The sequence below is a fragment of the Bos indicus x Bos taurus genome, chromosome 10, assembly GCF_003369695.1.
Source record: "Bos indicus x Bos taurus breed Angus x Brahman F1 hybrid chromosome 10, Bos_hybrid_MaternalHap_v2.0, whole genome shotgun sequence".
In the NCBI taxonomy this organism is placed as follows: domain Eukaryota; kingdom Metazoa; phylum Chordata; class Mammalia; order Artiodactyla; family Bovidae; genus Bos; species Bos indicus x Bos taurus.
This window is the reverse complement of record NC_040085.1, coordinates 72,907,049-72,923,242: the sequence shown is the minus strand read 5'-3', so window position 1 is coordinate 72,923,242 and position 16,194 is coordinate 72,907,049. Positions and strand designations below refer to the sequence as shown.

The window sequence follows — 16,194 nt, the reverse complement described above, 5'->3', positions numbered from 1 at the left end:
GCTTTTTAGTTCCTCTTTACTTTCTGCCATAAGGGTGGTGTCATCTGCATATCTGAGGTTATTCATATTTCTCCCAGCAATCTTGACTCCAGCTTGTGTTTCTTCCAGTCCAGCGTTTCTCATGATGTACTCTGCATATAAGTTAAAGAAGCAGGGTGACAATATACAGCCTTGATGTACTCCTTTTCCTATTTGGAACCAGTCTGTTGTTCCATGTCCAGTTCTAACTGTTGCTTCTTGACCTGCATACAAATTTCTCAAGAGGCAGGTCATGTGGTCTGGTATTCCCATCTGTTTCAGAATTTTCCACAGTTTATTGTGATCCACATAGTCAAAGGCTTTGGCATAGTCAAGAAAGCAGAAATAGATGTTTTTCTGGAACTTTCTTGCTTTTTCCATGATCCAGCAGATGTTGGCAATTTGATCTCTGGTTCCTCTGCCTTTTCTAAAACCAGCTTGAACATCAGGAAGTTCACGGCTCACATATTGCTGAAGCCTGGCTTGGAGAATTTTGAGCATTACTTTACTAGCATGTGAGATGGGGCAATGTGTGGTACTTTGAGCATTCTTTGGCATTGTCTTTCTTTGGGATTGGAATGAAAACTGACCTTTTCCAGTCCTGTGGCCACTGCTGAGTTTTCCAAATTTGCTGGCATATTGAGTGCAGCACTTTCACAGCATCATCTTTCAGGATTTGAAATAGCTCAACTGGAATTCCATCACCTCCACTAGCTTTGTTCGTAGTGATGCTTTCTAAGGCCCACTTGACTTCACATTCCAGGATGTCTGGCTCTAGGTCAATGATCACACCATCGTGATTATCTGGGTCATGAAGATCTTTTTTGTACAGTTCTTCTGTGTATTCTTGCCATCTCTTCTTAATGTCTTCTGCTTCTGTTAGGTCCATACCATTTCTGTCCTTTGTCGAGCCCATCTTTGCATGAAATGTTCCTTTGGTATCTCTGATTTTCTTGAAGAGATCCCTAGTCTTTCCCATTCTGTTGTTTTCCTCTATTTCTTTGCATTGATTGCTGAAGAAGGCTTTCTTATCTCTTCTTGCTATTCTTTGGAACTCTGCATTCAGATGTTTATATCTTTCCTTTTCTCCTTTTTTTCCCTTCTCTTCTTTTCACAGCTATTTGTAAGGCTGCTGTAAAGAGCAATATTGCATAGGAACGTGGAATGTCAGGTCCATGAATCAAGGCAAATTGGAAGTGGTCAAACAAGAGATGGCAAGAGTGAATGTTGACATTCTAGGAATCAGCGAACTGAAATGGACTGGAATGGGTGAATTTAACTCAGATGACCATTATATCTACTACTGCGGGCAGGAATCCCTCAGAAGAAATGGAGTGGCCATCATGGTCAACAAGAGAGTCCAAAATGCAGTACTTGGATGCGATCTCAAAAACAACAGAATGATCTCTGTTCGTTTCCAAAAACCATTCAATATCACGGTAATCCAAGTCTATGCCCCAACCAGTAACTCTGAAGAAGCTGAAGTTGAACGGTTCTATGAAGATCTACAAGACCTTTTAGAACTAACACCCAAAAAAGATGTCCTTTTCATTATAGGAGACTGGAATGGAAAAGTAGGAAGTCAAGAAACACCTGGAGTAACAGGCAAATTTGGCCTTGGAATACGGAATGAAGCACGGCAAAGACTAATAGAGTTTTGCCAAGAAAATGCACTGGTTATAACAAACACCCTATTCTAACAACACGAGAGAAGACTCTATACATGGACATCACCAGATGGTCAACACCGAAATCAGATTGATTATATTCTTTGCAGCCAAAGATGGAGAAGCTCTATACAGTCAGCAAAAACAAGACCAGGAGTTGACTGTGGCTCAGACCATGAACTCCTTATTGCCAAATTCAGACTTAAATTGAAGAAAGTAGGGAAAACCACTAGACCATTCAGGTATGACCTAAATCAAATCCCTTATGATTATACAGTGGCAGTGAGAAATAGATTTAAGGGCCTAGATCTGATAGATAGAGTGCCTGATGAACTATGGAATGAGGTTCATGACATTGTACAGGAGACAGGGATCAAGACCATCCCCATGGAAAAGAAATGCAAAAAAGGAAAATGGCTGTCTGGGGAGGGCTTACAAATAACAGAGAGGATGGAAAACAATAATCAGCCACATTTATTTAGTTCTTGCTTTGTGGTACGCTATAACAGCTTTATGTGTGCTATCTCATTTGATTCTAAAAGCAATATGAAGCAGCATTATTAAGATGCTCATTTTATACATCATGAGGCTTGGAGAGGGAAAGTAACTTAGTTGAGCTTTTAAGTCCCCACATCACGAATCAGAACCTCTCAGACTGATGAGAGGAGTTTATGTCATTGCCTACGGTTCAGTTCTGCCTTGAGTGCTTGGAAAGATGGACAGGAATAATAATACAAGGAAGAAGGAAGTGAGAGGTTGGAGGAGGGAAGATGGATGAAAACATCAATTGGATTATTGGGGGCCTAAATATATGGGGATCTCCTAGGATATGACAAGAAATCATAAGAAAAGCACACTTTCAGATGAGAGAAAGGATGACAGAGGAAGGAAAGCAAAGGTCAGCAGGCTTTCAGGTCAGGGTCATCAGCAATATCACAGCAGCTATTCACCCTCCATTTCCCAGAGCAAGTGTCATGTCACTTTCATCCCTCTCAGCCCAGACAGACTCTCTTCTGCCAGTTCCCATGTCGCTGCCTGAGGTCTAGAAGCGTTGATCCCTAAAAGCAATGTCTTTGGTACAGCGTCTTATCTTTCCCAGAAGAGGAAAAGAGAAAAAGAAAGCCTGGAGGGACTCCCTGGTGGTCCAGTGGCTAAGACTCCATGTTCCCAATGCAGGGGGCCCAGATGTGATCCCTAATCAAGGAACTAGATCTCACACGCTGCAAGTAAGAGTCTGCATGTTGCAACCAAAGTATCCCATATACCGCAACTAAGACCTGGTACAGCTAAAAACAAAAAAGAAAAGCCTGAGAAGGAGAGCTAAAGGCAGAGAGATCAAGAGAAGTAGTTCCATGTGGTCCCCTCCTAACCCCCATATGCACCATCAACTCTTACCTCAACTCAGGGCCAAGCCACAATCCTTTTGGAGGCAAAGTTTTAACTCACTTCAGTTTGGGCTTCCTCTTTTTCATGATGAAGTCTTTTGTGAAGGAAACAAAAATGGAAAATAAGGCATATATAAAGGAAGAAAATGTCAACACTAATCCTTACTTTCATTTCACACATGAGATCCATGCCTTAGAAAGAGTTTCATTAACTCTATGAGTGGTCAGAGAGCTCCTGTCTATATTTGAGCTGAGCTGTTTTCGATGGTCTTGATCATGGCTTTCGGTGAGTAGAGCCAGACAATCATGAGTATGTAGCTTGCAGCAGGCCTGAAACTGCCAAATAAGTGAAATCGTGGGTTCCTATAGTCAGTGAGGATATTTGATAATATGAGGTGGCTAGTAATATAGACTCAAATAACCATTGTGCAATGTAGGGTCCTGAGAAGCCTGGGTATTTCTTCCTATAAAGAGCCAGAGCACCCTATTCAACCCTCTAGATTCCCAACTGGTAGTTGTGTATATGCATACACTTACACAGGCTCATCTCACCACTTCATCACTAGTGTGCAGTTCTTATGCCATATATTGAGAATCACTGTAGACAATCCTTTTTCCTCTCCATAAAATTCTGAAGTAACCCCCTTCAGGAATACTTGGGACCAGACCAACTACAAGTGTAATTGCTCTCAGAACTCAAGTGCTGTAAGACCAGCGTGGAAACTGGTGTGGTGGGGATATAAAGGATTCTGGAGTCAGACACGAGGTTCGTATTTGGGCTCTGTCACCGGCTCCTTTGTGACCCTGGCATGTTACTTAACATCTCTGAGATTAATTTCCTCATCTGTACAATGAGGATAAAACCATCCGCCTCAGCTCAGTGTTGGGCCCACCGGACACAATGATGCTTAAAAAAACACTGACCAGCATGCCTACCACACAGGGAGCACCTGCATGGTGCTCACACTGATGCACCACACCTGACCCCGCGTCCAGAGGTACACTCTCCCCATTGTTTGCTGGACTGGGTTCCTTCTTGATCACCATTAGTTTCATAGTTCCCAAGTTTCATTCATTCTACGGAATGCATTTTTCCTCAGCTTAAGAACTGAAATGGAGTATGTCTTGTGATCACTCTTCACAGGGTGTGTGTGTGTGTGTGTGCAGGGGGGAAAGAATCTCCTGGTGGTTGTCACTTGGCTGCATATGTCATGGTTGTTCATGTTAAATTATATACAAAGGTTGTACTACCTGGGTTACATTTAATTGCCATTTAAAATGTGATCTTAATGAATATCTTGGAGTCTCTTGTTGACCCTTTCTGGTAAGATTAAGAAAGTTTCAGTGTAAAACTCGCAGAATGCACATCAGAGGCTTGGAAGAAGGCCCCAGAGACTAGAGTGGAGCACTCCTCTAAGAAACAGAGGGTGAGGGCACAGAGGGTGATAGATAAATACCATGTGGAAAATTCCAAGCTGTAAGAAAGCACTGAGTTATATAAGTAGCTGCATTTTTCTTTCTCATTGGCCCATAAAATAATATGTTATAAACAATGGATTTTAGATTTGATAAAATGTAGTAGTTGACTCTTGCTCATCCAGAAGTGGGTGATAAAGTGCACATTAAAAAAAATCACTCTGACAAAGTGACAACATCCACATGTTGGAGGGTGTACCTGCTGTGCACAAACGCATACTATTCTGTATAGGCCCTGTGGCCCTTTCCCAGTGCAGTCATTTATGTGGCTCCCAGAATCCCTGGATATGAGAAAAAAGCCTCCAGAGGGCAAATGATCTCTCAGGGGAACAAGAGCAGCTTGGATCCAGGGCCACCGAGAGGGAGGAGAGAATAGAGGAAGGAAGGGTTCCAGGGGACTGGCCACCAAGAGCAGGCCTGGCCTCTCGCATCCGCTTTGAACCGTGGAACAAAGGGTGGGATCAGCCAAGGAGCAGGAAATGAAATAGACTCTTTTATCTTCTCTGATGTGATGGGATTTTTGACAATTGTCTGTTGCTAAGCACTTGTTCTGGAAATGCTTTGGTACTTTTGGATTATGCGTATGGCTGGTAAATGTGTGTGAAGGTTAACTAGTTTTGCTGTAACTGTGGTTTGAGATGAACACTTTGTACACCAAAGCCCCCATCCCTAATCTCTTCAGTTATCTCGGTTAATTAGTCGGGACAGCAGTATTTAACAATTCCTAAAGTGTATGAATTCTTCTGTGAAACCAGATGTGTGGCTGTGCACGCACACAACACATTTTGTCAGTGCTTCAAAAGCAGGGTCAGCTGCTTACTAGGCTTACTCTTAATACCTAAAGATAGTATTAAAGTTTTGGTATAGCTCTGTCTATATCAATATATATGTATTTCTCTCTCTATATATATATATCCATAGACATATATACCCTATATCTGTAAAACTAGAAGTTTTAAAATTGCTTCATATATGTAATATATACTAATATTTTCCCATGACATTAAATACCAGTATTTTTTTAAAAAAACAGCAGTAGTTACTAATCATAGTGTGGACCTGTATGGAACATCACAATCTCCTGTAAGATTTACCAGAACAAATTGCACCCAATGGTTCAACTGGTGTTTGGGAAAAGATTTTCCCTCAAAGAGCAGTAGATGACTCTAGGTTCACCCTCTGAAGGGCTCCTGTGCTCTGCTGCGCTTTCTCATGGGGGGATCACGACGAGCAGCCGCTCATAGACCCCAGTGTCTTAGCCAAAGAGCAACCCTTTCAGAAATAATGTGATTAACTCTGGTGATTCACAATAACTCTAAGTTGTGTAGGCTGGGCTTTCACAGGTGGTTTTTGTCTAATAATTTTATCCATGGATAGGTTTTCCAAATAGTTTTATTGAGATATAATTTATGTACCATCAACTTCACTCATTTAAAGGGTTAGTAAATTCGCTGATTTTTGGTGCGTTTACAGAGTTGTGCAGTTGGCACCATAATCTCCGAATCTTACTTTTAGAACATTTTCATCATCATCCATGGATAACGTTTTAGTCAGGATAAATGTAAAACATGAATAATGCATTTATCTCTCTCTTGGATCACGCTGTGACTGTTGAATTGTCAGAGTGAATCATGTGAACATGGCCCTGATAATGAAAAGTCAGAGCAGAGCTGTTGTGGGGGAAATTGGCAAAAGCTGAATATTAATAAGCTGAACATGTATAGATTCTATGAAAATATTTTAAGAGTAAAAGAAGACTATTTATGCAAATTCTTTATGAAAGTTGATACTATTTTGCTTTACTACTATTACATGTGCAGTAGAGGTCTGTCTACAATATAGAAGTCAAGTAAAAAATAAATTTTAGTATTAAAAATAGCTTAATCACATTAAAGGGTCAATGAATGTATGGATTATGGCTTTACAATAAATATGTGCTGAATTAATGTGTGAATTAAAGCAGAGAAACAAAGTAGGGTCGCTATAGGCCACCGTGGAAACACTAGCGTCATTTCACAGATTCACAGAACGCTTTGTTATATTATATTGTACAAGGATGGTGCATTCGTTTTCACCATCTAAGTTTATATTTTTTCCAATAATCTATGCCTTTCACCAGGCCCATTAAATGTCTTATACATCTAATTAAGCAAGTGAGATACGGAATGATATTACAGAGAAAGTTGTTTTGTGTGTTGTGGAGCGAGGACAACATAAAGGAGTCGAGTTCTATTTGAGATGAACCCTACTTTATCCTACCACTTGCAGATTCTTTGCATCCCTTATTTCTTTTAAAAAACCAATATAATATTGTAAAGTGCTGCTGCTGCTGCTGCTAAGTCACTTCAGTCGTGTCCGACTCTGTGAGACCCCATAGACGGCAGCCCACCAGGCTCCCCCGTCCCTGGGATTCTCCAGGCAAGAACACTGGAGTGGGTTGCCATTTCCTTCTCCAGTGCATGAAAGTGAAAAGTGAAAGTGAAGTCGCTCAGTCGTGTCCGACTCTTAGCTACCCCATGGACTGCAGCCCACCAGGCTCCTCGGTCCATGGGATTTTCCAGGCAAGAGTACTGGAGTGGGGTGCCATTGCCTTCTCCGATATTGTAAAGTAAAAAATAAGAATAAAAAAAATAATTAGTGCTTTATCCCCTCAGTTTTTCTTGTTTCTCTTTTTAGTTCCAGTTAAGCGGAGATTAATTCAGCAGATAGTTAAATCAGGTTGTACTTTTCTGCAGAACTATAGTACAGATTTTCATCTGAAAAGTATTGTTGGCTACTTTTAGTAAAACAAAACAGATTCCAAACTAAATCTGATTACAGACCAGAAACCAATGCCAGGATTTTAATGGGGAAACCAAGCACAGAGAAGCAATGAGAAATTGTAACATTTCAGGGATGGAATTACTTCAGCTTTGCTCTAGACTTCCATGATGTCACTAGGACCTCCCCCATCTGGGTAATGTTTCAAGAAAGACCAAGGCCCTATTAGTGCTAAAAATAGTATAGCTATAAGGTCTCTTCACCCTGTGATGGTGATGATGATGTGGTTATTGGTTACTGGGAAATTTCTGGACGTTTGACAGCTTGAGTTTTAATGGAAATTGGGAAGTGGAGAGAGTGGGAGCCAATGTGGAAGTGGTTTTGGTAGTTCTTCTGACCACTGAAATCAGAGAGGGTTTCTATAAATGTCCCTGAAAATGTTCTACGTGTTGGCTGCTTACTACTTTCATGGAGGCTTTGCCCTACCCTCACTGGCATTTTATTCTAAAACATTTTCAAAGCTGCACCAAAGCTGAAAGAATTCCACAGTGAACACCCAGGTACTGACATGTAGATTCTCCTGTCTTTTCCTTGTGTGAGTGTTGTTTCTGTAATTATGTGAAAGCTCTTGAATGACAGGTTTACCTGTCACATATTGGAGCTGGTCTCTGTAATACTACTCGGTGCTTGGAGATTCATTCCTTGTAGCACTTTGAAGCAAAGCATTTACTTAGATTTCCCCCCAAGATTCTTAACACAGTAATAAACGCATTTTTAGATTGGTCCATCAAAATCCTAGGTTGCAATTGTAGTTGAATCTGAGATGATCTAACTGTTATGGGCCCCCTCTCTTCTGACAATGTGGCTCCAACGAACCTTTCAGCTTTGAACAGAAAAACCCTGTGTTCCAGATCTCTCCCATTTGAATGATCTAAAACGACTATCTCCATAAACTCATTCAATTCAGTCACTGGTGGGAGAAAACCGGGGTAACAGTTTGAAAAATCAGAATTTAACAATCATCCAGAAAACTTGTTTTAAACAAAGTCTCAAATTATGTTTAAGAAGTTCAACAGGTATTAAGAATCTGAGATTTCTTGTTTGTTCCAGTTGAAACCAGAAGGAAATGAAACTATAAAGGAAAAGGCAAAGACGGAAAGAGGGTAGACATTTTGTTCTCCCTCAGGTTCACACTAAAGTAGCCGGAAGCAGGCAGTCACTTACTGTGGAGAAGTGAGGATGAATTAGATCTCTGGAGATCTCCTGGATGTCTACTAGGAGAATAGTCTCCAAATAGCACGTTTTCAACTCTTCTCACATTTCTTTGGCAGAAGGTGCTTTCAGTCTACTGGGCAGGCAACTAACCACTTAGTAAAGAACACAGGAGGCCAGGCTGCCCTGGCATTGTTCTCAGGCTCCCGCATCATAAACAGCTGACATCGTCTCTGAAGTAAGAGCAGAGCAGCCCTGAAAGTAGCCCCTGGGCTTAGATGTGGCCAGCACTCCTGGGGAGCCCGCACAGCTCCGGAGCTGCAGTTCTAGTTGCTGTGTGAAGATTTCAGAGGCTTCCTGGAGAGAGAAGACCATTTAGTCACAGGATCACCATGGAAAAGACACCGTACAGAGGAGTTGAAAACACTATCATTTATCATTCAAGTGATAATTTGTCCTTCGATCTAACTACATCCCAATTTTCAGAGACCTTAAACATACTAATATTTAGGCCACTTTGAGCTTCTGTGAAGAAAAACTTCAAAAGAAGGTGATATTCTTAGAGGGCAGAAGCCTCTTTATACCCCAGCTCAGTTTAGTCTCTCAGTTGTGTCCAACTCTTTGTGATCCCATGAACTGCAGCACGCCAGACCTCCCTGTCTATCACCAACTCCCAGAGTTTACTCAGACTCATGTCTATCGAGCTGGTGATGCCATCCAGCCATCTCATCCTCTGTCGTCCCCTTTTCCTTCCGCCTTCAATCTTTCCCAGCATCGGGGGTCTTTTCCAATGAGTCAATTCTTCACATGAGGTGGCCAAAGTATTGGAGTTTCAGCTTTAGCATCAGTCCTTCCAATGAACACCCAGGACTGATCTCTTTTTGGATGGACTGGTTGGATCTCCTTGCAGTCCAAGGGACTCTCAAGAGTCTTCTCCAACACCACAGTTCAAAAGCATCAATTCTTTAGCACTCAGCTTTCTTTATAGTCCAACTCTCACATCCATACATGACCACTGGAAAAACCAGTGTTTTTCCTTTGTTGGAAAAGTAATGTTTCCGCTTTTTAATAGGCTGTCTAGGTTGGTCATAACTTTTCTTCCAAGGAGTAAGCATCTTTTACTTTCATAAAGCATCTTTATACCTCAGCTTCTAGTACATTCTGACCCAGGCTGTGGCAGGCACCCAACCCAGCAATTGTTTGTTGGATGAACGAATGAATGTAATGAAGCACACGGCATCTCTCTCTGAAGATCTCCTCCCTCTTGAAGAAACGTGATTATTTGTCTTTGCTTTTCTGTGTGGCTTTCCTGTCAGACTGTCCTTCTTCACCTTTGCGTTATGGTTGAGGGCTGCAGGTGCTCACCCGTCTAGCCACCTGCTCACCTGCTCCTGAGGATGGAAGAGCATAAGTGGGATAGTAACCAATCACTCAGGACTGGAGGGTGTTACCTCGGTGAATTCGCTTCACTTGGGTCACCATATTGCAGGCTCAAACACTTGCTTTGCACAGAGAACATTCAGTCTCTCAGAATAAATATCATCTGAGTTTTTGAGTGGATAATAGGGTTCCTATTTCCTTAAGAACTGTTTAACTTCCATTTGGGACCAGGTGCTGGGGTCAGGGAGATTACAGCATCTACTCCCATAGGATATATATCAGGGCAGCTTTCCCAGAATTGAGGACTGGATGTATCATTGGGGTGTCTACTGGTAATATCTTTCCATGTATAACTGGGTCAGTCTGCCAACAAGGACAGCCTCTTCATGTGCGAGATCAAAGGATTTCCTGTTATTTTTGCCTCAGACACTCCCTTTCCTGCTTCTATCCTGAATGTCCTCTTCTGGATGGACAAACTCTTCTTCTAATTGTATGAGTATCATTGGCTAGATTTCTTGTCACTCATTTCTTCATTCAGCATATTTGTTGCATGATCACTGGCCATTTTCCGTGCTTCCTGCATCAGGGCCAGGAAACATTTTTGCATAAATCTGATCTCACCTCTTCCATGTTGTTGTTACTAATTCTGATGTCTTGATGAAATGCTTCCTTTCTCACTTCCTTTTTTTTTTTTCCTACCAATATCTTAAAAATGTGAAGAAATAGCAAAGGAGGGAAATAAAAATCATGGTATGTTTTAAATATTCATCTTTAAAAATTAATGTTTTCTAACATGCACAGAGTACTAAATCATACTTACAACTGTCCTTGGAGATGATGCCATAGTTCTGAGTTCGAGGAACTCTGCTGAAGCGAGGTCCGTGCCAATTAGCCTTCTGCCCTTGTCCCTCATGAGATGTGCCCACTTGCTCATGCCTGCGTGGGGTCCCCTCTGCTGCATGCTCTAAGCATGGGATATGAAGTTTTCTTTTCAGCTTCTGTCTCTGGCTCCCTGCTGAGTACTATCCAAGGTCACTTCTGTCGGTAAGTTTAGTGACGAGTACCTACTATTTCCTAGGCACCCTATCAAGCTGGGGCTATAGAGGTGAACAGTCTCTGCCACCAAGTGGAGGAGGGGTGGTGCCAACGGGGTGCAGTGAGAAGTGGAAGCACAGAGACGGGCTGCTGAGTCCAATCTGGGGATTTAGGGAAGGGTTTCTGGAAGAGTTAGTGTCCAAGGTTAATCTTGAAAGATTAGCAGCCTGAGCAAAGGCACTGAGGCATAAAATGACACGGCTTGAAGGGGAAACTGCAAATGGTTTGGTGTTAAGTGAAGCGGGAGGGGGAAAATGAATGTGGATGACGGAGGGGCTAGATCATGGAGGACTTTAACTGCCCCGACTGGGGCTTGGACTTCATTTGTTGCAGCAGTTTTCTCATAAGGAGTTTTAGTACAGAGAGATTTATGCTCTGGATCAATCACTTTGGTAGCAGCGTGAAGGGTGAATTCAGGGAGGGCGATTCCAGAGATGTACAGATGAAGATGGCAGCAGTGGGACTAGAAATGAGTGGGTTAATGTAGGAACTATTAGTAGAGTTGACAGAACTTAGTGACTAATCAGATGTGGGAAGTGAGAAGAAAGAATGACTCAGAGGTTTCTGGTTTGGGAAACTTGGGTAAATGGTGGTGCCATTAACCAGGAAATAAAATACAGGCAGAAGAACAGGTGTAGGAGGCAGGGAGGGTGGGTTCCGTGTGTGCAGGAGCCCCTGTCTAGAGTGGGGCCTTGTATTCAACAGGTGTTTACTAAATAAGTCTTGTTTTCTTTTTAAACCTTCAGCGGCTTCCCATGCTATCAGGCTATTTGACATATATCATAACACCCAAGAGCCTATACACGTGTGGGCATGATCTCGCTTCATCCTGGCTTCAGTTGTCTCCAGTTATATTTTATATCCCGCCCCCTCCCTCATCATGCTTCAGTCTCCTTTCTGGAGTTGTATTCTTTAAGCCCTTTCCTCTGCCTGAATGCTTTTCTCTCAGTTAACATGCGATGCTTATTTTCTGCTCTGAGCTCAAATATCACCTGCTTAGAGAACCCTTTCCTCAGTTCCTGGACAAGTGACTGCCTCCCAGCCCCAAATCCACCACTGTATTCCACAGTGCTGAATACAGAGCTGGGGCTGGAACTGGGAGCTGGGGCTGGAACTCAGCTAACTACATTTCTCTTTTTTCTTTGCCAGCTGGCTTCCTGCTAGGTTCAACAATAGGCTGCATTAGACTACAGGGAACTTGGAAAGCAGAGGGTGGGAAGAAGGGACTTATGTTCCTTCCGGATTGTTTTTTGATTCTCTGCGTGTCACCCTGGCAATGGCAACTGGTTCTAGCTATTCAACATCTGGGCAGTGCCCTTTCCTTGGAGGGTTGAGCCCTACCTCCCACGGATCTGACCTATGAGCTTCCAGATTCTGATAATGCTAACCTTTTCCTCCCATCTCCCCAGCCCTAGCTGTGCTATCTGCTTCCCATAGTTATTATCTCTGACATCTCAGAGTTTCCTTTGTGCTTTTCCAGATGTCCAACACAAATTTAACTTGGTGCTCCTACACTGAAGTCTCAGTGTGAGTTCTGCCTTTCTTAACTGCTGGACCCTGACACTACTGAAGATGATTCAGGCCTCCATCCAGCTACTTTCTAACATATAACAGGATTTTCTTCATAGACTTCTCATAATCTGTATTTACATTTTTTTTGCTTTTTCATCATGTCTCCTTTTGGATACTAGAGTTTTTGTCTCATTTATCATTGTATCCCTGGAGTCTATCATGGAGTCTGGCATACTGTAGGAACTTAATATATGCTTGTTAAAGAAATTATTGAATTATTACAAAAGACTACAGGAGAAATATTGCTGACTGTAAAAAAATAGTCAGACTTGAGCAATTTTTTAACCTCTTGGTTAAAAAATTAATGAACTCTATAATAATGCAACTCTATAACAGAGAGTGGAGGTCCATGCTTCTTATAAGGCTGTTAGAATACAATGCATTATTTAACACAGATCCATCATCATTGGGATAACAAGATACACAATTTATTTTCTTTGAATTTTATACTTACATAAATCCCCACTTTCTATAACTAGGAATGATAATAACTTACCTATTAGGGTTTCATGAAGATCAGGAGTTAGTTATGGGTTAGATCCAGAAAGTTTTGTTGGTTAGAAAATAACTTCAAAAATAAAAGCCAACCAAAGAATCAACTTGCTGTAACATGCAACATCACTTAATAGCATTTATTTTACAATCTTTTACTTAAATATCAACTATAATACTAAGACAATCAATCATAATATGCCATATATGCATAATTCTAAAATGTTCAGTTGCTCAATCGTGTCCAACTGTTTGCAACCCCATGGATTGCAGAACACCAGGCTTCCCGGTCCTTCACCATCTTCCAGAGCTTGCTCAAACTCATGTCCATCGAGTCAGTGATGCCATCCAACCATCTCATCCTCTGTCGTCCCCTTGTCGTCCTGCCTTCAATCTTTCCCAGTATCAGGGTCTTTTCTAATGAGTCAGCTCTTCACATCAGGTGGCCAAAGTACTGAAGCTTCAGTTTCAGCATCAGTCTTCCTAATGAATATTGAGGACTGATTTCCTTTAGGATGGACTGGTTTAATCTCCTTGCAGTCCAAGGGACTCTCAAGAGTCTTCTGCAACACCACATTCAAAAGCATGATGGTCCAACTCTCACATCCATACATGACCACTGGAAAAACCATAGCCTTGACTAGATGGACATTTATTGGCAAAGTAATGTCTCTGCTTTTTAATGTGCTGTCTAGGTTGGTCATAGTTTTTCTTCCAAGGAGCAAGCGTCTTTTAACTTCATGGCTGCAGTCACCATCTGCACTGATTTTAGAGCCCAAGAAAATAAAGTCTGTCACTGTTTCCATTGTTTCCCCATCTATTTGCCATGAAGTGATGGGACTGAATGCCATGATCTTCGTTTTTTGAATGTTGAGTTTTAAGCCAGTTTTTTCATTCTCTTCTTTTACCTTCATCAAGATGCTCTTCATTTCCTCTTCGCTTTCTGCCATAAGGGTGATGTCATCTGCATATCTGAGGTTATTGATATTTCTCCTGGCAATGTTGATTCCAACCTATGCTTCATCCAGCCTGGCATTTGGCATTCTAAATTAATTTTGCTCAAATAAATGCAAATAGATTATATGACATGGACTTTCCCTGTGCCAAGTGGAACAATCGATCTTTAACTTTACAATTAAATTTGCCTTGAATCTACTTCAAATGTGTATTTTATTATTTTTTTTACCTTCTTTAACTCAGAAGGAAGAATGTTCCTTTCCTTCTCCAGCCTAAATGGGCCATCAGGATCCTTAAATGCAACTCTTCCTTCCTCTTCTTTCTCCACCTGGAACCGTTCTCTCAGATTTTTAATATGCCCACTACTATTGTTTCTCCTTTCTCAGAACTCACAAACAAAAATCTTTCCCCATCTTGTTACTGGTTCAGGCCACCATGCTGTGCCTGTCTTTCTTTTCTCATGCCCACGTTTCAAATAATTCAGTCATGATTTCTATTTTGCTATCTGGTTTTTGCCTTTCACTCAGGATTGAAATTGCACTCTTGTAGCTCATAAATGATTGCCTGATCAGTAGATTCTTTTGAGCCCTCATCCTTCTTGACATTTCTTTTTGACAGTTGATTATTCTTCCTGGTGACTCAGAGGTAAAGAATCTGTCTGCAATGCAGGACACCTGGGTTCCATCCCTGGGTCGGGAAGATCTCCTGGAGAAGGAAATGGTTACCCACTCCAGAATTCCATGGGCAGAGTGGCCTGGTAGGCTACAGTCAATGGGGTTGCAAAGAGTCGGACACGACCTAGCAACTAACACACATCCTTCCTTCTTGAAACTCTCTTCCCTGGTTTTGGGATATTACAGCACCCTGTTTCATCTGTTCTACAGTTTTTCCTTTCATTCCATTCATGGCTTTTTCCAGCAACACTCCAAAATAAGATGCTCCGCAAGCCTGTCCTGTTGGCAAGTCCTGTTTTGATAAACTTTCCTATTTACTCTTACATTTCAAATATCACCTTTACATGAGTGATCCCCAAGATTATATTCAGCCAGCATTTCTTTTGTGAAATCCTAACCTATATTTTCAAATGCCAACAGGACATGGCGACCTTAGTGCTCCTCTAGCATCTCAAACACATGTCTAAACTTAGCAGCTCCTGCAGAAAATCCACTTCTCTGACTTTATTTTTTGGTTAATTGTTGAACATGTTCCCAGTCAGCCATGACAAGAGACTGTGAATCATGTCTTCTTTGTCTAACTTCCTTTCCTAAACTTTCCATCACTTATAAAATTCTTTCGATTTTTCCTGTTCAAAGGTGCTTTCAGCTGTCATGACCTTCCCATCACCATCACCTCTACCACTATAGTTAAGGCTGTCATCACTCCTCACCTGCACAAGCACGATCAGTTCTTAATTGGTGTCTCTCTTCAGTTTTTCCCCCAATCCAGTCTATCCTATTCAATGCTGCCAGAGCAAATTCCGCCCCCGCCGCCAAAAAAAAAAGGCTCTGATCCTAATACTTCCCTGATGAAGAATCTCTAATGGTCTAATTGTCTCTAGATAATCTAGACTCCTTACCCTGGCATTTGAGAACTTCATAGTATGAGCCTCAAACATGTACTTTTTGGTCTTACAAATATATCAGTTTTCTGTTTCTATGGCTGAGTTTTTAGGAATATGGTTTCTGAAGCCAGATTGTTAAGTCTGAATCCTGGCTCCTCCTCTTATTAGCTGTGTCACCATGGACAAGTTCCTTAACCTCTCTGTGCCTCAGTTTTCTCCTTATAATAGGAAGAGTAACAGCGTTGCTGTGAAAATGAAACATATGAAGAACACTTAGAAAAGTGAATGGCACATAGTGAGCTCTGTATAATGTGTTTCATGGAACAAATAGTTACATACGCCTACACTTATGTACATATGTCAGAAACTCTAAGGATTTGGGGATGTCAGTAAACAAAACAAACAAAAATCATTGCCCTTGTGGGTCTTACATTCTGTAATAAAAATAAAAATTATTATTAATTATACATAATTCTATTTTTGGAATACCCTCTTTCTGCATTATTCTTACCCCTTGAAATCTTAAAAGGTTCCCATCCGAACACCTCCAACTCTTTAAATCTGAATTACATTAACAGCATTTATCGCATTCTACAATTCTATCATGTACTATGAAATA

General features: G+C 41.4%; 1 protein-coding gene across 1 annotated transcript in view; it reads right to left on the bottom strand.

Annotated features, from left to right (window-relative positions):
• The window catches only part of FAM71D (family with sequence similarity 71 member D), a 33,426-nt gene extending 26,529 nt beyond the window's left edge, over positions 1-6,897 (bottom strand). The window contains exon 1 of the mRNA XM_027552211.1: positions 3,081-6,897. The gene's annotated coding sequence lies outside the window, so the exon portion shown is untranslated. The remainder of the gene's footprint in view (positions 1-3,080) is intronic.
• Positions 6,898-16,194: the final 9,297 nt, after the last annotated feature.